A 10,958-nucleotide genomic window follows, 5' to 3' on the forward strand; every position below is an offset into this window, starting at 1 on the left:
ATAATAAAATAATTATCCCAATTTTAAGGCAGATATTTTCACCCACTTTAACTTTAATTTTTTTTATTTTCAATTTTCTTATTTGGATAATTAGACCAAATTATTTTGAGAGATTATAGAGCTCTCCTAAGAGGTTATGGACTTGATTCACTCAATACAATGCCGTATGTAGAAAGAAACATCTGGAAGATTTCACCATCTATTGAGAAACTCTTCCATTTTAAGTTTCTACTAGAAATTTTCCATGACAGCGGAAAAAAAAAAAAAACCTTTGTAAGAGAACTTATATTTTTCATTTCATTTGACATTAATTATCAAAGGGCCATTAAACACAGTTATCTCTAATATCTAATTATGCACATATTTTTAAGTCAGAAAAGGAAATGATGAAATTATATAAGACTGTTAGTCTAAATTACCTTTAGTCATTTTTAATGATTTTTTCACCTGCTCCTCTTTTATAGAGCCTTCTCATAATTCATTCTAAAACCTGTCAATGAGTTTGTCATCTTTGACCAAAAATAACTGCTGCAAACCCATATTTGGTTGTTATTTTTTTCTGGATGATGTGCAAGTCTGGATCTTTCCAACTGAATGCCAGTTTCTTTTTCTTGTTTTGTATTCAAGCATTCAGTAGAAACCCAGACTTAATAACACAAAAGACAAACAAGGCATGACTTACTTCATAATAGTACAGTGTGTAGGAAAACCAAAATGCTATTGAGTACTAGAAAATAAATGTTCCAAATTCCCTAGTTGGAAGCCTTCACAATGAAAGTTGCAAAGGCCACTGCTAATTTCCTTAATGTGACTAGGAAAAGGGCACATTGATTTTCATTTCTGTTTGTCACCAGTGTGAATATAAATCAGCTATTGCCTTTTCTTGGCTGCTTAGCTGTCTTCTCTTAAATTCAGACAGTGCATTTGCAACCACTGAAATTATCATAGTTTTTATTTCAATTTGAATACTACAAGACAACAAATCAGTTCAATAGGTTTATATTTAGGACCTACTCTATATGTGTCAGGCCCTGGCTAAACAACTGTAAATAAAAGTACAAAAATAAATTGATTGTAAGATCCCTGAAGATAGGGGAATCTTTTTACTAATTGTATCCCTGACACTTAGAAAATTGTCTTAATAAATGTTTATAGGTATTAGATTTGCTGGATTAGAAAGACAGTCCCTGTATTTTAATGGGGTAAGAAAACATATAAAAGAGAACTGAAAAACAAATAAGTAGGGTGAAGGGACCCACATGAGACCATAGTGGCATAGTCCAGGCAATTAGGAAAGGATCTGGGGAAAAAAGTGAAGGATAGCAGATTGATATAATTTCCCTCAAATGAACAATATGGAATTAATTCACTAATGAGAAAGCAGAAGGATCTTCCAAGATGAGAAGTCTATAGGCATGGTAGTGAAACCTAGAATGTCAATAAGGCAAGTTAGGAAACCAAATTTCCATACTATAAACTTAAATCTAGTTCCTCTTCCATCTAACAATGATGACTCCCAAATATATATTTCCATTGCAGGCTAATTTCTGGATTCATATATTCAAATCCCTGAAGAGTAACTTATCATAGCATCTCAAAATCAACATTCCCCAAATGAGCTCATCATCCCCCCCCCCTTAGTTAATATTGGAATTAATATTAGAATGGAATATACCTCTGAATGGTGAAAGCTGAGCTGGCGATTTTTACTTTCTCTTTACAATGGGTGCCATCATCTCATTTAACTATAAGCCTTCTTTAAGCTTTTATGAACATATTACACGTTTGTATCTTGGCCTTTCCCTTAGGAGACCTATAACTATGGCATTTCCATGGCAACCTGGCTTCCTCTCACATTTGAGAAGTCAAGGGTCAGAGATGATCCTCTTTCTCAGTGCAACTGTATCTACAGATGAATGAACTGCCTTTGGGCCTGCTCCCATACCTTAAAACCCTTATGCTGTCATGATCAGTAGGCAAATATATTCCTAGATATAACAATGTTTACTGATGCTTCAAACTACTCTTTCTGTCAGTGGCATCATCCTTTCCTTGATCTCTAAAATTCATAACTTTTGAGCCTCCTCTGTACTTTACTTTGTCATATAAAATGTTGACAAGTATATTAATTCCAAATGTGAATCATCTCTGGCCTCAATCACTTTCTAATTCCCCTGCCAGTGTATATGCTCTCATTAATCATCATCATCAGCTCTCTCTCTCTCTCTCTCTCTCTCTCTCTCTCTCTCTCTCTCTCTCTCTCTCCCTCCCTCCCTCCCTCCCTCTTTCCCTCACTCTCCCCTTCAAACTATTGAAATGGCTATATCTTACATTGTAAATCACAATATTTTTCTAGCAATCTATATTTCACAATGCCAGAGTACTTGTTCTTTCCCAAAGAACTGGCCTTAACTCTTTCCTCTGGCAAAATATACATACATATACATATACATATACATATACATATACATATACATATACATATACATATACATATACATATACATATATATGTATAAAACTTAAAGGCTATCTAAAATCAGGTGCCACACTACTTTTTTCAGCCATATTTCACTTTCCTTTTTTTAAATATGCTCTATGCTCTAGTCAATCTTGGAAGATTTCTCTTTTCCAGTTCACACTGGGGCCTCTTATGTCACTTAATCTATTCCATATTCTTTTGACTACTTTGCTCTTCCCCTACTTTTTCCATTAGATTTCTATCTTTTTGAGTATCCTAAAATACTATTTTCTTCATGCAGTCTTATTTGACTTCTCTTTCCATAACCACTTTCTGTCTTGGACTTCCCAAGGCATTTTATTTTGTATTTCTATTATGCATTTGTCACATTATGTTGTATATTATAGGCATCTATAATTGTATTTTATCTGCCTCCTAGGCTGTAAGCTCCCATCATTGTACTTCAAGGTCCAATTGTAATACACATTAACTTTTCAGAACAGTGGAGCTCTTTTTAGTGACTAAAAATAGTTTAATGATATATCCTCATCAGCAGAAGTTGTATGAACAAAACTGCTTAATAGGCATTTGCTAATGACTTTTTGGGTCATTATTGTGTGCCTTTTGAGAAAAGATTACAACCTATCCAACGTCCAAGTTATGGAAACAGACCTCTCTGGAACTCTTCTACTTGTCAAAATTACAGTCACTGTCAGAAATCCTACCATCCATTCTACTTCACATTAAAAATCTCAATTCCTTCATTCTCTTTATCCTCTTTATTTCCCCTATTTCTCTTCTATTCTCTCTCTTTTTTCTCTTCTCTTTTCTTCCTCTCCCTTTTCTATTTTTTACTGTCTTGGCTAGCTCTGTTCTTCTTAGTCTTTCTTTCCTCTACCTCCCCTTCTCTTTCCCTCCCATCTCTTCTATTTTCACTCTTTCTATCTTTATATCTCATCTTTCATCATTAGTTTCTCATTTTCTCCATCCTCTTTTTCTCCCTCTATTCATCTCTCTCTCCAAAAGTCATTCCCACTTTCTTTCATCTTCATTTTTCTCCTCCTTTTCTTTTTCTCCTGTTTCCTCTTACTTTTCCTCCCCAGGAACATTCTCCTTTTACTCTTTCTTCTTTCCTTTCCTTTATTTTAATTCAACAACATTTATTAAGCACCTAATATCTTAAAGGTATCTAGGAAAGTAAAAAAGATAAAATGAAATACAACATATCCCCCTTAAGTAATTTATAATTTTATAGGAAAATGTGATATACAAACCTAATTATCAAACTTAGACTTAAATGAATGAGAGAGGTCAATCAAGGTTATGACTGATTCTGAGGAGAATCATTTCGCAACTTTAGCATCAGGGAAGCCTTAATAGTCTATAAGGATTTAGAATGGACCTTGATGATGACAAAAGACATGACCTAGCTGAGATTTGGTAGAAGTTCATTCTAGGTGTCAGATATGATCTCCAGACCTCCAGATCTCCAGAATTAAAATAAGATAGACAAAGAATGATGAATTTGCCCTTCAATTTTGTTGGATTGTAAAAAATATAAAAGGAATCTTGGGAAATGTCTAGAAAAGTAGAGTGGTACTAGATTTTGAAGGACATAATTTTTATTTTAAGGAACTTTAAGGAATTTTAATATTGTATGAAATAGGAAATAAGGAACCTTAAAGACATTCTTGAACAGTAAAAGGTTCTTGATGAATTTTGTGAGCAGGGAATGTTTACCAGTTTTCCTTGAATCTCTCATTTATTTATTGCTCTTTGTATGTCTCTGTCTTTCATACATACACACACACACACACACACATATATATATATATACATATGTATATACATGTATAGCTTTATATTTATACATATATTACAGATCACATTTGTGCCATATGCACAAACATATATCTATATTTTATTGTGTGTATAATATAAATGTGTTTATGTGTAAACACAATTTTTCAATTCATCTCTCTATATTTTCTCTATATTATACTTCATTTTTCTGACTTCAATTTTACACTTTTCTGGCATGGATATGACTCCCTAACCAATAAGCATCCCCCCAATCTCCAATTTTTTGCCACCAGAAATATTTTTGAACAATAGGTCCTTTTTCATTTTTTTCAAAAATCTCTTTCTTGGGATACAGACCCAGTAGTGGCATTGGTAGAACAAAATTATGCCCTTTGGGCAGTTTCAAATTGTTCAACACAATGGTTAAATCAGCTCACAATTACACCAACAATGCATTTTTGTCTCATTTTTTCCACATCCCCTCCAACACCATCTCATCATATGGCCATGGATTTCCTTGATTACTTCATTTGAAAATTATCCCTTGATAATCCATCAACTGGAGACTGGTCCTTATTTTTTAATATTTGATACAGTTCTCTGTTTGACAAATGACACCTTTATCAGAGAAACTTGCTTCAAAGTAGTTTCCGCCACAATTACTATTTCTAACTTTATTTCCTTCAATGCTTTTCACCCAACATTTATTTGAATCTCTCTTTTCTTTCAACTTATCCTTCCTCAAAAATATTTTGCTACTGACTATACTCTTCCCCCATATATCTTCCCTTCTTTTTCACCTTTCTCCTTTTCTCTTAATCCTTAACCCTTGTATTTTCTTGTAGGTAGGATAGATTTCTATACCCAATTGAGTTTGTATATTATTACTTCTTTAAGACAGTTCTGATGAAAGTAAAGTTCATTCATTTCTTCAACCTCCCCCTCTGCCTTCACCTGTAAAAGCTTATTCTTGCCTCTTTTATGAGTCAGTTTATAAAATAATTTACCCCATTCTACCTCTCCCTTTCTTTTTCTTCTAATACATTCCTCTCTTTTCCCTTAACTTTATTTTTTTAGATATTATCCCTTCAAATTCATTCCTGTAAGAAGAAAGTTCTTACAAATTACCAGTACCATCTTCCCATGCAGGAATGTAAAGAAATAACCTATTAAGTCCCTTATGATTTCCATTTCTTGTTTCCTTTTTTATGCTTCTGTTGAGTCTTATATTTTAAAAAAAAAACAATAACTCTTTCTAATCAGTTATTCAACCCCCTTACTGAATGTGGGCTGAGATCCCTGGAAGTAGCTACTGCCACTGTTGATTCAGTGGCTCCCAAGACCTGCTCCTGGTTTGCTGGGGCAGGGACTGTGCTGGTGCAGCCTTCCCTGGACTCTGCTCTACTCTCACTCAGGTGTAATAAGACTTTCCTGCAGACTTTCTAAATTTTCTTTGGCATCTCTAGCTCAGACATCTGAAAATTGTCACTAAATTCATTTCTTCAGTTGCCCAGTGGCCTGTTTCTGGTTTGGTGGGACCATTCTGCATTAAAACCACCCAGGCTCCTCTCTCACTCTGGTGCAACAGACCTTTCCTACCAACCTTCTAAGTTGTCTTGGGTGAGAAAATGTTTTTTAAGTCATCTTTTTTTGTGAGTTCTGTCACTCAGCAATTTATTTAGAGTCTTAGTCATAACCAACTATTAGTCTTTCTTTTTTACCCCTTGAAACTTTATATTTTCTTTTTCTTTTTCATGAATTGGCACAAATGCTTCCCATGTCTAAAATAAAGTCCTTCCTCATCTTCTTCTTTAAAATTCTTGTCTTACTTCAAGGTTCATCTCAGATATGTCTCTTCCCTTAAGTCTTCACTGAACCAATCCCCCTCTCTACTTACTCAGTTGTTAATAGTTTTCTCCCTTTTCAAATGTTCTCTTATTTACTTTTCTCTGTATGTGTGTTAGTCCTTCACTAGAATGAATGTCCTTATAAGACAGGGAATGTTTAATTTTTATATTGAAATATTTGGAGCCTAACAATGCTTGGAACACTGTAGGTACTTAATAAATATTGAATATAATAAGATTTATTTCATTCTTTCATTGCTCAAGCAATGCTGTTTGGCTGCCAGGTACTAGCTCAATGAATAATTTATCTGAGTTCCTGATAACTCTTTGATACTCTTTGGTGTATCACATATGATACTCTTTGGTGGTCTATTTATATGTACTTCAAATATTCTTTGGTATACGTATAATTTGGATTTTTTCCAAATTTTGACAATGACTGTTTATTAATTAATTGACTGATAGATCTTGGCAGCCAAATAGAAAAACTAATAGTTGTTTAGGACTAAGAATCAATGAAGTAGAGTAATATGAAATGGGACAGTGCTTAGGTGGGGTGGCAAAGTGGATGGAATGCTATGTCTGGAGACAGAATCTGAGTAGTCACAGAATAAATGTATGTGTGTCTATTGTTTAAAATACTTTATGACAGCTAAATTGACATACATTTATTCAGTGAACATTCAATAAGCATTTATGTGACTATTTATTAAAATCAATTAAAAGAAAACCACATTATTAAAAATTAAAAAAAAACTGAGAAGAGAATGAACAGCTCTCACTTTATCAGCCCTAAATAGCTTAAAAATATAATAGGATTCTTGAACCTATTCTCACAAAGATTTTAGAGTGGGAAAAATAGACATAGATATATCTATATATCTACATGCAGATACATAGATATAGAATAAATTACTATTATCTCAGTTACCATCTATGTAAAATTATCACAATGATCTTTTTAATTTGGGGAGAATATTTATTTACCTTTCACATAAATCAAGAACCTTTAAATTCATCAGCATTATTATTATTCATCTTTAATTTATAGTGTTAGGCAGTGGCTTTAAGACTTGGCATAAGGGGCAGCTCGGTAGTGCAGTGGATAGAACACTGGTCCTGGAGTCATGAAGACCTGAGTTCAAATCCAGCCTCAGAAATGTAATAATTACCTAGCTGTGTGACCTTAGGCAAGTCATTTAGTATAAATCAGAATTAGGATTTTTTTCCTTACCTCATATTAAATACTATATTGACTGTCCCTTGCTGTCTTTAACTTTCCCTTTTAAGGTGCATAAAAAACATTGACTTGAATTAAATTGAATTTTCTCTCTGAAATATAGGGAAAACAACATCTTAGCATTTTTTAAAATTTAAGACAATGGGGTTAAGTGACTTGCCCATGATCACACAGCTAGGTAATTATCAAGAGTGTGAAGTCGGATTTGAACTCAGGTCCTCCTAACTCCAGGGCCTGTGCTCAATCCACTACACCACCTAGCTTCCCCTGTTTTAGTGTTTTTAAAAGATTCACATGTTTGACCACTTGCATATGAATGTTCTTTGGAAACCCATGAAGTTGCTATAATTTTTTCTTGTTCTTGAAATTTTTGTATGCTTAACATGTGAGAATATAAATAAATAAAAATAAGTAAAATATACTCTTGTGGAGTAGGGATAGTGGAGTAATTACATATTATAGTGATTTGTGATCCTTTAAATTGCATAGAGCACTGCTATGTCACTTTCACCTCTTAATCTATGATTATAAACAAGTCACTGCCAACAAAGAGCATATGATCTATAGCAGAAGATGATCCAGTTGTTATTCAATTGTTTCTCAGTCTTGTCTGACTGTTCATGACCCCAGCTGGGGTTTTCTTGGCAAGGATACTGCAATTGTTTGCCATTTCCTTCTTTAGCTCATTTTACAGATGAGGAACCTCAAGGAAAGATGGTTAGGTAACTTGTTCAGGGTTACACAGCAAGTAAGTGGTTGAGTTCAGATTTGAACTAAGGACCTCCTGACTTCTGACTCAGAAATAGTAGCAAAGCCAGGGTGAGAACCACAGTTATCTGCCCTTTAGGCCATAGCTAGTTGAAATATATAATATATTAGATACATATTTATTGAATGAATTAATGAAAATAAGATGAAATTGCATATTTTTAAAAAGTATATTACAATTATTCAAGATTATAAATATATTTATGATAATTAAACACATTTGTACACAGGTGTTGCATTATTAAGTTGAATTCATGCCTAATTTTAATATTATTTAAATAATTGATGAACAAGAATGACTGAACCAAGAATGAGAATGAATATAATTTTTTTCCAGAGCATCCCTGTAAAATTAACTAGTCTTATAAATACAAAATGAAGAAACAGCATCTGCTGTGCATCACATTATGCTCATTTTTTGCATGGAATTCATGGTCCTCATCCAATTAAGTTTCAACCTTCCTTTTCAGGCTTATCTAACTTCCCTAAAAATATTTTATTTTCTAACCAAACTGTACTACTCCCTAGCCCCTTTTCCATTTTTGCTCTCTCTCAGTCCATTACATTTGCCTAACCTAACCCCTATGATTGAAGTGTACTCTACCAGCCTCCATAACCAACAATTGACATCTTTCCTTTTCTTCAGTAAGGAATTAACTCCTTTATGATGTCTTATCCAATTTTCTGGTTAAAAGTGAAATCATTATTCACATAGCTCTTCCAAACTCTCCTTTAAACTTGCTGCATTTGAACTTTTCTTGTGTTATTTTATTAGACATTTACTAAAATTTTGTTGACTTGTAAAAATTTATCCCTTGTTGTAGAGTATAAGCTTTCCCATTGAAAAAGAAGTCTCCTCAGATTTTAGAATCATAAGATTTAGAACTGATTGGGAACTTGTGGGTAAATTAATTTAACCCCCTCATTTCACAAATGGGGAAACAGTGTAAACTAGAGAAATACAATGACTTACCCAAAGTCACAGAAATAATCCATGGCAGAGCTAAGATTTGCTTCCAAATCCAGAGCTCTTTCCACTCCAGCTTGTTTTCTAATCCATCTTTATATTTCTGTAGTCGAGCTCATAATATTGACATAAGATTGGTAATTAGTTAACATATAGGATTCAGATGATATACTATTTCCAGCTTGCTACACTAGGGGACTTTGGGGAATTTCTACTTTGAGTGAGATCTGGAACTATCTAGATTGAGCTGAGTTATCTTGCTTTGAATGGAAGAGTTCCCTGGATTTGTATGATTTGGTATATATTCCCATTAGTATATTTGCTCTGATTTCTCTTTTGTTTTGGACTTGGATAAATGGTTTTTGTTTTTATTTTATTTTATTTTTGCTAAAAATGCTTATTTAATAAAGTACAATTGAATTAAATTAGTGGAATTGAATCATCCATGGCAGGGAGATGTGAAAAGGGAATGCTTATTTTTGACTCTGCCAAGTGCTGATCTGCCTATCATGTGAAGACAGCTTGATTTCTCTAGACAAAAGTAAGGAAATTAGAACTGTTTGCATTTTAATTTTATTTAGTTAATAGCTTTCTCATCTTACATGTTTCTTTTAGTAAGGGAAATTAACTTTAAAGCCTTCTGAATTTATAGGAGTACACTTTGTGAACTCTGCTCGGTCTTCTGTTTAATTTGGAAATCTTTTGACTTTGGGAGGACTTAAACAATGAAGAAAAGGGTAATTTCTCTCTGACCTAATCACATGCTGCAATACTAAAAATCATCTCCTACAAAGCAATGATGTTTCCTAAATAAAGAAAACACATAGAGAATGTGATGTAATACATCCGGGTATTTTATTGCACTCTCTAACTGTTGTGAGAAAAGAAAGGGAGCAAGAACTGATCTTAATGCTTTATATAAACAGTTAAGGCTTTGGAAGAGTCAGTCAAAAATCCAGTCCAGGAGATAATTGACTAAGGATATTTTTGGTGAATTAATCAATAGGAAAATGTTTTTGCTTCACACTTGTAAATGGCCACAGACATCCACAGTGAATGGAAGTTTATGTCAAAGATGGAAGGAAAAAAATTGGTGTGCTAATCCTTTTTCCAATTTCTCCCTATTTATATGGCCCTAGATAAAGCTGCTGGAAAAAATATCTGTAATCTGGTGAACTCTGCAGGCTTGTTTTCAAAAGAGATTTAGCTGTGAAGTTTCTGGAATAACATGGCGGATTTCATTTATTTCCTCTATAAATAATGAGTTATTGTTTTTATTTTTGAATAGCATTTGATGGTTGTATAACTTTTCCATTAATGGAACTTGAATGATCATCAAAATTCCTATCTGTAATAATGATGATGATGATGATGATGATGATGTGTTTTCCCCAAACATAGAATGTTTGAAATGCAATTTACTGTTAAACACTCACCACCACACAAATAAACTATGTAATAGAATAGATTTTACTTCTTTTTCATTTTTCATGATAGATTTGATATAACTAGGGGAGGAAGGAAACAATACTAATAGACATTCTGACAGTCTTAGAAGTATACTAAAAATACAAAGCTAATTATTTAGTGAACAGTGTCATTCTGGTACTATACTTCATTTTATCTTCAATGGACATTCTGTTATGGGAAAGTGAATTCTCTAAATAGTCTCTCCAAAGAAGTAAAAGTGCCCCATGGAGACTTTTCCTTTGGTGGTAGGCCCTGAGTAGCTTTTTGATCCTTGAATTATTTTGCTAATTATCTCAAGTGTCCATTTCTCTTTGCTCATGGCAAACTGATTAACATGTAATTGTGGGTCTTGAACTCTCAAGTGGGGTGCCTCAGAGCACTAGAAAAGACACTGGTGGATAA

Source organism: Macrotis lagotis, chromosome 1, assembly GCF_037893015.1.
Source record: "Macrotis lagotis isolate mMagLag1 chromosome 1, bilby.v1.9.chrom.fasta, whole genome shotgun sequence".
Lineage (NCBI taxonomy): Eukaryota > Metazoa > Chordata > Mammalia > Peramelemorphia > Peramelidae > Macrotis > Macrotis lagotis.